This window comes from Heterocephalus glaber, unplaced genomic scaffold (genome assembly GCF_053883595.1).
Source record: "Heterocephalus glaber isolate CG9 unplaced genomic scaffold, H.glaber_assembly_v1.0 deba00001504, whole genome shotgun sequence".
In the NCBI taxonomy this organism is placed as follows: Eukaryota; Metazoa; Chordata; class Mammalia; order Rodentia; family Bathyergidae; genus Heterocephalus; species Heterocephalus glaber.
Genome location: NW_028258324.1, coordinates 55,550,356 through 55,563,845, shown reverse-complemented (window position 1 = coordinate 55,563,845; position 13,490 = coordinate 55,550,356). Strand labels below are relative to the sequence as shown.

At 39.7% G+C, this 13,490-nt stretch overlaps 1 protein-coding gene and 1 pseudogene across 19 annotated transcripts in view; one reads left to right on the top strand and one right to left on the bottom strand.

Annotated features, from left to right (window-relative positions):
- Nucleotides 1-13,490, top strand: part of LOC147825355 (uncharacterized) — an 88,233-nt gene that overhangs the window by 2,273 nt on the left and 72,470 nt on the right. For 6 of the 19 annotated variants that reach the window (XR_015440979.1, XR_015440978.1, XR_015440977.1 and 3 more), the window contains exon 2: nucleotides 12,216-12,342. The exons of the other annotated variants lie outside the window; for them this stretch is intronic. The gene's annotated coding sequence lies outside the window, so the exon portion shown is untranslated. The remainder of the gene's footprint in view (nucleotides 1-12,215; nucleotides 12,343-13,490) is intronic. 19 annotated transcript variants of the gene reach the window in all.
- LOC101702674 (RWD domain-containing protein 1 pseudogene) lies at nucleotides 3,366-4,565 on the bottom strand (annotated as a pseudogene).

Sequence of the window (13,490 nt, the reverse complement as noted above, 5' to 3'; positions counted from 1 at the left end):
TAGATGTTGGGTAACATAATGACAAATCAAAGGCAAATTAAAGTTCTTGGGTTAGCCAGACTGTGCGTGCCACTTTCATTTTTAGGTCTTTTCCTCTCCTCCTGCCAAGGGAGGTGGCAGTCGGGGTAAAACCTGGAAAAGTCAAGAGTACCAACTTGTAGTTTGTTAAATCCTAGCACAAGTTTTTCTTAGGAGTAATCATCACTGTTTCACACTTTTGCTTAACAGTCACCATTCTTCCAGGTTTTTGCTACACTTGTAGCAAAGCTTAATTTTTTCCCTTGATTACAAAAAGGGACACACTTGGAGGCTGAGGCAGGAGGATCACAAGTTCCAGCCTGGTCAATTTATGGGCTTAGACTCCGTCAAAAAAAAAAAAAAAAAAAAAAAAAAAAAAGCATGTTTATTAGAAAATGAAGACAACAGAAAAATATAAAGAGCAAAAGAAAATTTTAACATCAACCTACAAGTCTGAGCCAATCAGTGGCAATGTTTTGCTGTATCTTTCAATTATTTATTTCTTCCTTTTTTGAGGCGGGGTCTAGGTAGCCCAGGCTGGCCTCGAATTTATGGCAATCCTCTTGCCTCAGCCTCCCAAGTGCTAGAATTACAGGCGTGCCCCACCATGTCTGGCCTCTTACCATTATTTTTATACCTGCATATCTATATATTTTTCTCAAAATTAGAATATTATTGTTCGTGTTATTTTGTAACAGCTTTCCCCCCAGTTAATACAGCATGAAAATTTCTTATGCTATTGAAATGTCAAGGCTGAGCATGATGGTGCTATAATTCTAGCATTTGGTAGGTTGAAGCCAGAGGATTGCCACAAGTTTGAGACCAGCTGCTGTACATAGTGAGTATAAGGCCACCCTGAACTACATAACCAGACATTGTCTTAAAAAATCAAAGGGAAAAAAAGAGAGATGTTAAAAATATTTTGTCAAGCTAGAGGTGGTGGTGTATACCTATAATCCCAGCACTCGGGAGGCTGAGGCAAGAGGATAACAGGTCTGAGCCCAGCTTGGCAACTTAGCAACACTTGTCTCAAAATACAGTGAACCCTTGACTTATGAACTGAATTCGTTCGAGAGGGCTGGTTCTAACTCAAGTTGGTTGTAAGTCAAGACTATTTTTCCCATAAGAAATAATGGAAACACCCATAGTGCATTCTGAACCTCCCAAAGCACCCCTTAACCTTTTCATAATAAAGGGTTGTATAACGTGTGCAATTTACCAGAAACACTAGTTTTCCTAGTGTATTCACCAAAAAGTTATAAAATGTTCCTAGTTTACCAAGAACAACAATTTGGTACTGTACTCACCATTCAAGTTGACATCTTCGATTTACAGGAAGGGAGGATGAAACGGAAGATGGTTATAGTTTGGAAAGAGTCCCCTTCCATAAGAACATCAGGAATCTGGCTCTCTGGTGTTCTTTCTCTCCTTGTGAGAATCTGTAGCCCACTAGGACCTGCTTCTGGATCACTAGGTCTCAACCTTTTCAGAACTGAAAACTGGTCTAAGGCTGTCTGTTTCTGTCTTTTCTTTAACTCGGTTCTGTAGTATGACATGACACTGTCATTAAGCAAGTGAATGCAATGATTGGCTTTTTCTCTGGGTGGGTCTTCCCTACAAATGTTTAGAGCTCTGTCCATTTTTTCAGGATTTCCTTTATTTCAGAAGAAGGACTTTGCTGCACTGATTGTTGATACTCCCCCTCCTCTTCAGAAAGTTCCTCAGCTTCCATTCTCCATTGCTCAGCCAGGAGTTGCTGAAGTTCCTCTGTAGACAATTCCTCTGAGTGTTCCTCTGAGTGTTCACCAGTTCCTCAACATCACCACTGTCTACCTTCAAGCCTATGGACTCTGCTATAGTGACAGTGTCATCAACCACAGGGTCAATTGAAGGCTCAGGCTCCTCTACACAGCCTTCAAAGTCTCTCTCGTATAATTTTAGGCCACACTTTCTACCAGGCAGATCTCAGTGTCCTTAGAGAGTCATTGGCCCAGGATTTCTCAATTAACCTCACACACGAAAGACTGGCATTCAGTGTCATTCATAACTCAAGACTTTGGTCATAAGTTAAAACTAAAATTCTTGTAACCCAAGTTGTTCATATGTGAGCCTGGTTATAACTCAAGGGCCCACTGTAAAATTTAAATGGGCTGGAGCTGGGAGTGAAGGTCCATGGCACTGAGGCTGAGGCAGGAAGATCCCAAGTTCAAGCCCAACTTGAGCAACTTAATGACTTTAGCAAAATCTTTTCTTTTTGGTACTGGGGATTGAACTCAGGTCCTTGCACTTGTGCAGCAGGCGGCGAAACCACTGAGCTAAATCTCCGGCCCACAAGGTACTTAACTTTATGTTATCTTTCCTTTCTGATATTAATCTTTCCAGTTTGCATAAGTTTCTGTCCTCACAAAATTTGGCTCCACGCCTGTTTCTGTTGTGTTGCCACAGACATGAGTTCAGCTCTCTGTTTCAATGTGGTCCATCTCCCTGGTAAGCACAGGGTCTTGCATTCAGTCTCAATTCATTTTTTAAAAGAATATTCATTGCATATAAACCTTGTATCTGGCACTGTTTTAGATAGTGGAGATATGGTGTGATCAAGATGCAGTTGAGTAGGGAAGAGAGGCGACGGAACAGCACTAGAATGTACTGAGCAAACTTATCTAGGCCCGTACTGTATAGTGTTATTGGAGCACATGGCCGACGGCCCAGCCTTGAATGAGGAGGATGTGACAGGTGAAGAGTGAATGTGTGCAACTTACCTAATGAACTGAGTCACTTGGCCTGCTGCAGTACTGCGGACCTCTCTGGGCAGTCAGTATACTCCTTACACAGGAGAAAGCTGCGTGCCGCAGTCCTAAATCAGTGATCTCACACACTCCATAGAGATGCTATTGCAGTTTGTGTCTGAAATATCCCCACAAAGCTCACGAATTAAAGATCTGGTCCTCAAGCAGCAGTTCCGAGACAGGGACCTTTGGGAGGTGACTGTGCCAATACATTGATGGATTCACAGCCTAATGGGCTATAGGGAGGCCTGGACACTCTAAGAGGATGAGGCCTCGCTGGAGGAAGTAGGTCACTGGGCACATGCCCTTGAAGGCTGTAATTTTGTTCCTGGAACCTTCCCTTCTCTCTCCGTGTCCTGGCCACGTAGACTCCATAATTTCCAGTGCACCTACACAGCAAAAGTCTGCCACTTAGTGCAGTGCTTGACAAAACCAGCAAAGCCAAGATCTAGCCAGCCAGCCAACCCACTCAGAAAATATACTTTCCTAAAGTGGTTCAGAGAAAATCTTGTTTACCAAAAACTGACCCCACCTCTCCTTTTTTTTTTTTTTTTTAAGTTTTATGGTCAGTTTATTAAGTTCAATGGTGAAAGTTATCAGAAGAATATTCTCCTGAGAGTTATTTTTTCTTAGAAAAAAAAGAAAGGAAAATCAAAAGCCTGTCAGCACAGCCACAGATGCTGTGGCTGTGGAGCTCTCCGGAGATGGTGCATCAGTCCTCTGAGTCACTCCCTGGGCCAGCAGGGTTGTAGTCTGGGCCGTCCTCAACATCCTCCAGCTCCAAGTCATCCAGTTCCTGGAACAAAGACTCATCTACTTCCACATTATTTCCAGCATCCTCCAAGAACTGGATGTCAGATGTGTCAAGATTATGATCGATTTCAAACAGCTGTTTGCCACTTAATTTATTTTTTCCCTCTTGCTCTTCTTTTATCCATCTCTTTTTAATTTCCAAGAGTTCTGCATCAAACTTCGCTTTCCAACATAAGAAATTCTCAATTGTAACAGGGGTGCCGTGGAATAATTGCTTCTCTGCTTCTGCTTCTTTTTCTTTTAGTTTCTTTTCTTCCTCTCTTCTTGTTTTTATCTGATCTACTATTTCATTTAATTTTTCTTGCACTGCTGTCACTAGAGTAAATATCATGACCACACCAAGATTTTCCTCAGCCTGTAATGCTAATAATTTTAAAATGTCTATGACATCATTATCTTCTAGGTTTTCCTGGGGAAATATTTCATAAAGAGGAGCTTCATGTGGGTATTTTTCACTGTATGTAAACTTGAGGGTGGTCTGGACAGTTTCATCATTTTCTCCAGCCTCAGCTGTCACAGTGATGGTGAAGCTGGGTGGATTTTCTGGTAATACTGTGAAGGAGTCGGGGTAGATGGACTCCAGAGCCTCCAGCTCGTTTCACTGCCCCTCGCTGTAGTCTGTCATCACGGCCCTGGCTGCTGCCCATGGAGCACGCCGACACTCAGGCAGCGAGCCACAGCCGAGTCCCGAGGCCTCCGGCCAGGCCTGGCCTGCTGAGCCACAGCCCTGCGCCACTCCGATCACTAGTTCACCTCTCCTTTTTTGAACCTTATTCCTGAGGGCTTTCCTAGACTCTGGACTTGAACCAAGGTTTCTGCCTGGCTGTAAAACATTTTCACAATTTTTAGTCTTAGTCTTTATTTTTTTATTTTTTTTATTTTTTGGTACTGGGGATTGAACTCAGGTCCTTGCGCTTGCGCAGCAGGCGGTGAAACCACTGAGCTAAATCCCTGGCTTAGTCTTTATTTTTTAAATGACTGAACAAATGAATCAAATCTGACTAGTCTTGCTCATTAGAATATTAATAATATCTTACACACAGTTCCTGTGGCACTTTTCATCTGCCAGGGCATGCTGTATTTATGACATCTGAAAATGAAGGTCAAGTGTTGCATCCATTTAATAGATTTGAAATCAGACACAGATACCTGCAAAGATTCAAAGGTTATACCACATGAAGGGAATTAAGATTAATAGATGAGGAAAAAGAAGCATTTCCCCAATAAACACATATATTTGTTATCTCTAGGGGAAAATACCTCATTGTTTAGGTCCTGGTAGGAATTACCACTGTTCAGCATTGTCTGGGTTTTAGTGCTTTCTACCTTCAGACACTCGGGAGATGACATTATCCCACTGGAAGCTGAAGATGGGCCATTGCACTTGCTGTGGCCCTGGAAGTGGCAGTGGATGAGTCCTGTGTCACTGCTAGGTAGAGGCATTTCATTTCCAGTGTTTAGTTCTCTAGCCCTCTCTTCCTCTAATGAGGTCACTGAGACCTGAAGCAGAGTCAGCACACATATGATACAAACTTTACTAAGCTTTTGAGGTTGTTTGTTATTGCAGAATTGCTAGCCTATCCTGACAGTTACAGGGCCTAGATTTATACATTGCTTCAGCCAGGGTCTGAAACTGAAGATCAGAAATCTATTCAAATCTTCATTCCATGAACATGCCCTTAGACTTCATTTAATAAGCATTTATTAAAGCCCACTATTTTCTTTCTTTTTTTTGTACCGGAGATCAAACTCAGGTCCTTGAGCTTGCGCAGCAGGCGGCGAAACCACTGAGCTAAATCCCCGGCCCAAAGCCCACTATTTTCAAGATAACTGTGGTAGCCACTGTGAAGGAGCTAGTAAAAATATGTTTACTTTTATAGCAGTTTTATGAGGCTACAGTGAAAATCTTTGTAATTCTCTCAGACTGGTAAATTTCTTGGAATAATTTCATGTTGCAGTTTTTGGGGTTTTTTTTTGAGACACGGTCTTCCTGTGTAATTCAGGCTGGCCTTGAACTTACTATGTAGCCCAAGCTGGGCTTGAACTCACAGAGATCCTCTTGCTTCAGCCTCCTGAGTGCTGAGATTACAGGTGTGTGCCACCATGCCTGCTGCACTTCTGAAGTTTTAACACCAACTGGTGCCACATATTAAACAGTAACCATGGGAGTTGCTTTTGAAGATCAGGAATATCCAGTTTACTTACTCCAGTCCTTGACTAGCCCAAACTAAACAACATTGTTTTTCCTGTTGTTGACAATAAAAGGAAGAAAATAAAAGTAAAGGCATAATTATAATATTTGCAATGATTGCAAATCCCAATAAAAAATAATCTCCTTGCTGGGGTGGGATGTGACTCCATAGGGTCTTTCCCAGTAAGCTGTATGCTGTGTGAAAGCAGGAACTGAGTTCGGCTTATTTCTAATCAAAGCCTATCACAGTGCTGATGCATACACAGTGTGTTATATGAATGAAGGACAAAAGGAAGTAATGCAGGAAACCCTCAGTGTAGTGTAGTTCATTCTGCGTGTTCAAAGTATGTTTAATAGCAAAAGTCTTACTTAGTAGATATTTCTTCTGTGATTATTATTATTATTATTGTTATTATTATGATGATGATTGAACCAAGGGCCTTGCATATGCTAGGCAAGCATTTTACCACTGAGCTATAGCCTCAGCCCAAATTTAAACAATTTTCCCAAAATGTTTTGAAATATGAAAACTTCATTTTTTTGTTTAAAAAAATTTTAAAACATTTTATTGCACCATACATGTTACATCCTGCCCCTTTTTTCCATTCCCCCCTCCCCTCACGCCCCCTCCCCTCCTTATGTACAAAAGCTTTATTTCCATTTTTTTCTTCTATTTTCATTTTTTCTTGTCCCTTTCTTCCTTTCCTCCTCCCTCCTCCCTTGTTCCCCTTCCCATTTGAACATTTTCTTCCCATTTCCCAATATCTATTATACATTTTAGTCCCGATTTCCACTTTTAGTTTCTCACACCAGAGAAACCAAAGTGTTTAAATGTGTGTCTGATTTATTTCACATAGGAGTATGGTCTCAAGGTGCATCCATTTAGCTATAAATGTCTGAAGCTCATCCTTCTTTATGGCAGAGTAGTATTTCATTGTATAAAAAAACCCATCTTCTTTATCCATTCATTGGTTGATGGGCATTTGGGCTGAAACCTTTATTTTCAAATCAAAATTGATGTAGAATCTTAAGAGGAAAGGAAGTCTCAAAGCAAGCTTTTCCTGGTTACTGTTAAAGCTACAAGGTTTTCAGATATTTTCAAACCATTAGAAAAAGAGAAAAAGATTTTAAAAGCAACACCATAGCTGGGTGTGGTGCTGTACTTTTGTAATCCCAGCACTGGAGAAGCTGAGGCAGGAAGATCACTGTGAATTCAAGGCCAGGCTGGGCTACATAGTGAGATTTTATCTCAAAAAACAAAACAAATTTTAAAAGTTGATTAATGTAATTGATTTGCCCATTAAAATGTTGACATTAGAGCTGGGCATAATAGTATACATCTGTGATCCCAACATTTTTGGAAGCTGAGGCAGGAGGATTGGTTGAGAACATTTTGAGCATGATGCTGATATCCTATCTCAAAACAGAACAAGATAAGATAAAACAAAAACAACCAAACAAAATGGGCTGGGGTTGTAGCTCAATTTGGAGGTCCTGGGTTCATTTCCTCAGTACTGCTAATCAATCAATTCATCAATCAAGGTTTGATATATTCAAGGGATAGTTTGAACAATAATCTCACTAAATGAATTTTTTTCCTTTTTTAGTCTACATGCCTTTAGGGGTTATTTATGGCTTTTATAAACTTTTCTAAACAACATAAGTATAGGGAGAATAATAAACAAATCCTCCTGTGCTCATCACCCAGTTCTCCATAGTTAACAAGAATTTTTTTTTTTTTTTTTTTTTTTGAGGCAAGGTCTCCCTTTGTAGTGAAGGCTGGCCCTGAACTCACTATGTAGCCAGGCTGGCCTCAAACTCAAGCGCTCCTCCTGCCTCAGTGTGCACACCACGCCCAGCCATAGTTAACAAGATTTTGGTGTACTTCATTTGGTTTATTTCTGTGTCTTATTTTTCCCTTGTCTCTCCTTTCTGCTTTTTTCATTTTCTTTTTTCCTCTTCTGAAGCATTTTTTAAAAGATCTCACCTCATTTCACTCTTACTTAATTCTCCATAAAACATGTCATATCTTACATGGTCACAGTGTAATTTTCACACTTATGAAAGGTAGCATTGATTCTTTAATATTCCCTAACACTCAAATTTCTCTGTCTGACAAATGTCTTTTTTCAGTTTGTTTAAAATCAGGATCCAAGCAAAGCCATACATCAAGCCAATTATCTCTTTAGTCTTATTTAAGCTTAAGAAACTCTTTTCCACTTTTTTCATGCTATTGATTTTGTAGAGGATTAATTTATATTTATTCTTATTTTGCATATTTTAGAATCAAATGTTTTCAATTCTCCGTGTGTGTGTGTGTGTGTGTGTGTGTGTGTGTGTGTGTGTTTTCCAGTACTGAGAATCAAACTCAGGGCCTTGCATTTGCCAGACAGGCGCAGCGCTACTGAGCTACATCCCCAGCCCCAAATGTTTTCAATTCTGTTGCAAACAGAACTCCAAAGATTTAAAGAATATTATATCCCTGAATCTTTCCTTGCCAGTTTACAAATACCACATAAAGCTTCAAAACAGAATAACCTGCCTTATGGGGAAAAGAGGGGCTCTGTATTTATAAATTTATTTGATTTCACAATAGTATTCATATTCTCATTTTCAAAGAGAAACAAAATTTCATTAAATACAACACAGGCCCTGTAATCCCAGCACTTGGGAGGCTGAAGCAGGAGGATCACTGTGAGTTTGAGGCCAGCCTAGGTGACACAGTGAGTTCAAGGCCAGCTTGGACTGCATATCGAGAGACCCTGTCTCAAAAAACGAAACAAAACAAAACCACGCAGGTGATTCAATCACATTTCCCTAGCTTATTGTTATTAATTCTTCCTGCTTCTTGTCTGATCCTCTTTTTCGCTATAAAATTAAATGTTAAATCAAAATTTAAAATTCCCTATCTAGTGCACATCTTACCTTCTTCCTTGTGAAATAAATCCGATTTGACTAAGAACGGCAGAATGTCCAATTTAAAAATAGTTTCCTAGACCTGCCTCGCAAGTGCAAGGTCCCAAGTTCGATCCCTGGTGAAAAAAAAAAAAAGACAGACCTGTCCAGTGCAATGTAGGCAGAGGTAATTGTGAGAGACTACAGGAAAATTCTTAAAAATAGAAAAAAACTTTCATAAAGAAAAAGAGATGGTCCTTAAATAAATTTTAAGGGCTCAAATTAATATAATATAAATACAAATTAAAAATACACAGCTGTCATTTCTTATCAAGTTGGCATAAATCTAAAAGCTTGAAAAACTTTTTGAGGGATTACAAGGAAATAGACACTTTCATGAATGCAACATGATACAATCCATCAGTGGAAGATTTGTACAATACCAGCAAAATTATAGATTTTTTTAAAGATAGGTTTATTGACTAATAAATTCCACCTGTAGAAGTTTGTTCTTTAAACACACCACAAATAATATCACATATGTACAAAGTATGTCTGTGTTATCTGTGTATATGTTCTGAAGCAAAATTATGACATTAATATGGTGCTTATTACATGAAGAGGAAATACATAAGATAATTGTATATATATACATATACACACATATATATATATGTGTGTGTGTGTGTATGTATATGTGTATTTTTTTGTACCGGGAATTGAACTCAGGACCTCGTGCTTGCCAGGCAGGCACTGTGCCACTGAGCTAAATCCCCAGCCCACAGATAATTATATTTTTTAAGGTGAAGAGCATAGGCTAGGGAAGTAGCTCAGTGGTAGAGCATGCTTTTAACATTCAGGAGGGCTTGGGTTCAATTATGCATACACATAAACACATACAAATGGAGAGGGTAAAGGGACCAAAACTAAATCAGCTTTCTACATCTCATTTGAAGTGGTAAAATATATATACCAGTAGGTTATGGTAAATTACACATATATATTGTAGTATCTACAGCAAACACTAAAAATTATACAGATTAATATACTAAAAAACACCATATATAAAGATAGCATCCTAAAATTGTCTAGATAACTCACAAGATGATAAGATAAAATAAACAGAGTAAACAGAAAACAACATTTAAAATGGCAGACTTAAGCCCTAACATATCAGTAATTACTTTCAATGTACATGGTCTAAATATACATCATTCTCAGAGAGAGAAACTGACAGAGTGGATTTTTTTAAAAATTTGATCCAGTAGTATCCCCATCAGAAGACATTCATTCAATGGCATATACAGGCTGAAAATAAGAAAAATTGCAATAGTTGAATGGTTATCTATTTGACTTTTTGTAAGCTTTAAAAAACATTATTTATAGTAAATCACAATTCTTACCAGATTTCTATGGATTGGTACAAATTCATTATTTTCATTTTCTGCCAAAGCCTTTGGTTTATTTTTAAAATACAACTTTTAGGGCCAGGGATTTAACTCAGTGGTTCCGCTGCCTGCCCCATAAGCACAAGGACCCAAGTTCGATCCCCAGTACCAAAAAAATAAAATAAATAAAATACAACTTTTATTTTTAGAATAGCTTTACATTTGCAGAAAATTTACAAAGATAGCACAGGGAGTTTGTGTATACTCCTCACGCAGTTTCATCAATTGTTGGTGTCTTACATTACTATGGTAGCTTTGTTTCAACTGAGAAACCAACAGTGATGCATTATTATTAATTAAAGAAATATAAATTTATGAAAATAGGCATCTTAAATTTGTAAAAGAGAGAGAAATGAGAGAAAAGGGCAGTATTAATTCCTATCTCATAGAGTTATTCATACCAACATTATGTATTATAGCGTGCCTTTTATATGTCTGTGCTTATATTTTTCAAAAATAAAGTCTCTGGAAATTAGACGAATGTTGCCTGGGCTGGGCTAGGGGTACAGAGTGGGGAAGGGTCCTTGGAGGACTAGTAGAGATCAAAAAGGGGAAGGCTGTGGCCAGAGAGAATGGATAAACAAAGGTCATGAGAAACAGACAAGCAACATGCTTTAGCATTTCTGGGAAGAAAGGAGTTAAATTTAAAATTGGATGTGTTGGGGCCGGGGATTTAGTTCAGTGGTTCCTGTGCCTGCCTCTCAAGTGCAAGGACCCGAGTTCAATCCCCGGCACCCCCCCCCCCCAAATGGATGTGTTGCAGACTGACAAAGTGGGCAGGGGCTATGTCTGGGAGGGCTTTGCCTGTCTTACTAAGGACTTTAGATTTTATAGCCAGTAGCAAGTCATGGGTATGTAGAAGAACCATAGGATCTGCATTTTACACTTGATCTTAGCCAAAAGGCTGAGAAATGATGGGATCTGCATTTTAATGGTTATTTATAGCAACAGGGGTGTAGAGTAAAAGTTGTTTGCCTAGAGACACAGTTAGATGTTGTAGATAAGGGAGGATAGAGAGCTTTAGATAGAGCAGTAGGATTAGAGACAAAAGGAATAAAACAAATAGAAGAAACATTGAGGCTGCTTATGGTGTTACAGGCCTGTGGTCCCAGCTGCTGGGGAAGCTTAGGCAGGGAGAATCACCTGACCTCAAAAGTTTTCGACCAGCCTGGGCAACAAAGTGAGATCCTATATCATTAATTAATTACTTAATTCAATCAAATCAGATAAAAATTAAAAACTAGGAGGCAAACAAGTCAGAATTTGGTGATCACAGGATGGATGGAGACAAGGAAGAGGGAACAATGTAGAATGAATTCCCAGTGTCTGGTTGGTGTGAGTGATTAAGTAGAGGTTTAACTGACATAGGGAATGCAGGAGGGAGAACATAACCTGCTGGGGAAAGAACATAAACTTTGTTCTTGTCCAATTTGGGGTGTGGCTGGAGTTTTTTAGGCAGATCTAATACTTTGTAGAAGGTCCAGATCTGGTGACAGACGTACGTCATGAAGATTATGTGTCATAGCTGATATGCATGGCACAGGATGTCAGATTTACTCACTGATGACTCATTCTTCAGTATATTTGTCTGCCATTAATACCGTTAAGAGCCTGCTGTAAGTGATACCAATGTACACGGTGTGCTTAGGAAATAGAATATTTGTCCACATACAAATAGGGAAAGAAGAACAGAGATTATAACTTGTGGCAACCTTAGAAGTAGAGAGGTCAAGAATATTTTGGAGCCTGGAAAGTAGATACACAAGTTAACTTATGAGCAGACCACAGAAAAACTGGATTTTGTCTAAGTTCACCAGCCAAGCTTTACCAGGAGCACAAAACAAAGTTATGCTTATTTAGTTTGCTGCACCAAGGGAGAACACACCTCGGAGGAACCTGGGAAGCCTCTCAGTAAGGGGGACAGAGAAGGCCTTCCAGGGTTGGGTTTGTGGTGCATAATTCTAAGGGGCTGGAGGAACCAGGTGCCGTCTCTTGTTGGTGCTATGGTCATGAAGTGGGAGAGTTCAGCAATCGGATATTTCAGAAGTCTTTTTGTTTCCCAAGGAGCCGAGGAACATAACGAGATTAGCGATGTCATCAGTAACAAAGCAACAACCACTTAGAAGGAAAGATTTCAGATGTTTTGTTGTTGGAGCTCTGGGAATAGGACCCAAGGCTTGGTGCCTGACAGGTAAGCACTACCTCAGCCCCACGTTAGCCACTTTGGCAACTGTGGCTTAGCCTCCTATAGAGGTGGTGTCTGAATGACCTCAACCACGTCTCTTAGAAGCACTGTTTATGCTCTGTTAGGAATATCACAGCCTGATATCAGCAGGGCTGATTTTCATTTGCTTAACTCTAACTGCAGAAGGATGACTGCAAAAAAGAAGCTCATTTTTACAGCAGAGTTCTAGAAGGCTTGAATTAGACATAACATGTATGGGTGTGAGTGGAACCGAAAACCTGAGAAAGTCTGCAAGATGATGAAAAGTCTGTACAGGAGAGCAATTAAGCTTTGAGAACTCTTTCTGTACATAGCCAAACTATAGTGCCCTACCCCAAGAGAAGACTGGAGGGTTAATTTCTAGAGAGACAATGGATTCAGGAATATGAGAAACTGCAGACAAAGGAGGTTCTACTAAGAACAAAACAGAGGCAAGGTTTGCATATTAGTGGTTAGATTTTGGCCTCTTTCCGTGACTCAGCTATCTGAAGACTGGCTTTTAGATTTAGAAATGATTCCTCTCTTAGGAAACCAGTTAATCTAAGGGAAAATCCTACAGTTGTAGAAAGTGGAGAACACAGGCTTCAAAGTGAGCAGCTGGCTCCCAGCCTGATCACCATACAGTGAGGCCCAGTACTTAGCTTCCAACTATCTTTATAGTGCCCTTGTCATAAATATGGGGATCATGCAAGGTCCTTAAGGGATTTGGGTAAGACATTTAACACGACAGAAGAAAGAAAGAAAAGAAAAAAGAAAAGAGCGAGCTTTAAGAATACTGAAAGAAAACACACTCTACTCCCATGAATAGAAGAAGGATACTTTAAAAAAGGAACATTCAGGCCTGGGGATTTAGCTCAGTGGTTCCGCTGCCTGCTTCATTCAGCATCAAGAAACTGTTCTTGGCAATTAAAATTTCTTTAGCTAATCTTAACAATCAGGAGGCTGAGGCAGGAGGATCATGAGTTTGAGGCCAGTCTGTGCTACATAGCAAGTTCAAGCCCACCCTGGACTACAAAAGACAAGCAAATAAACAAAAAAAACCTCTCCAGAGCAAACAACAAAAATGCACTGGCTAGAGCTGGGGACGTGCCTCAGTGGGACTAGCATGTGTGAGG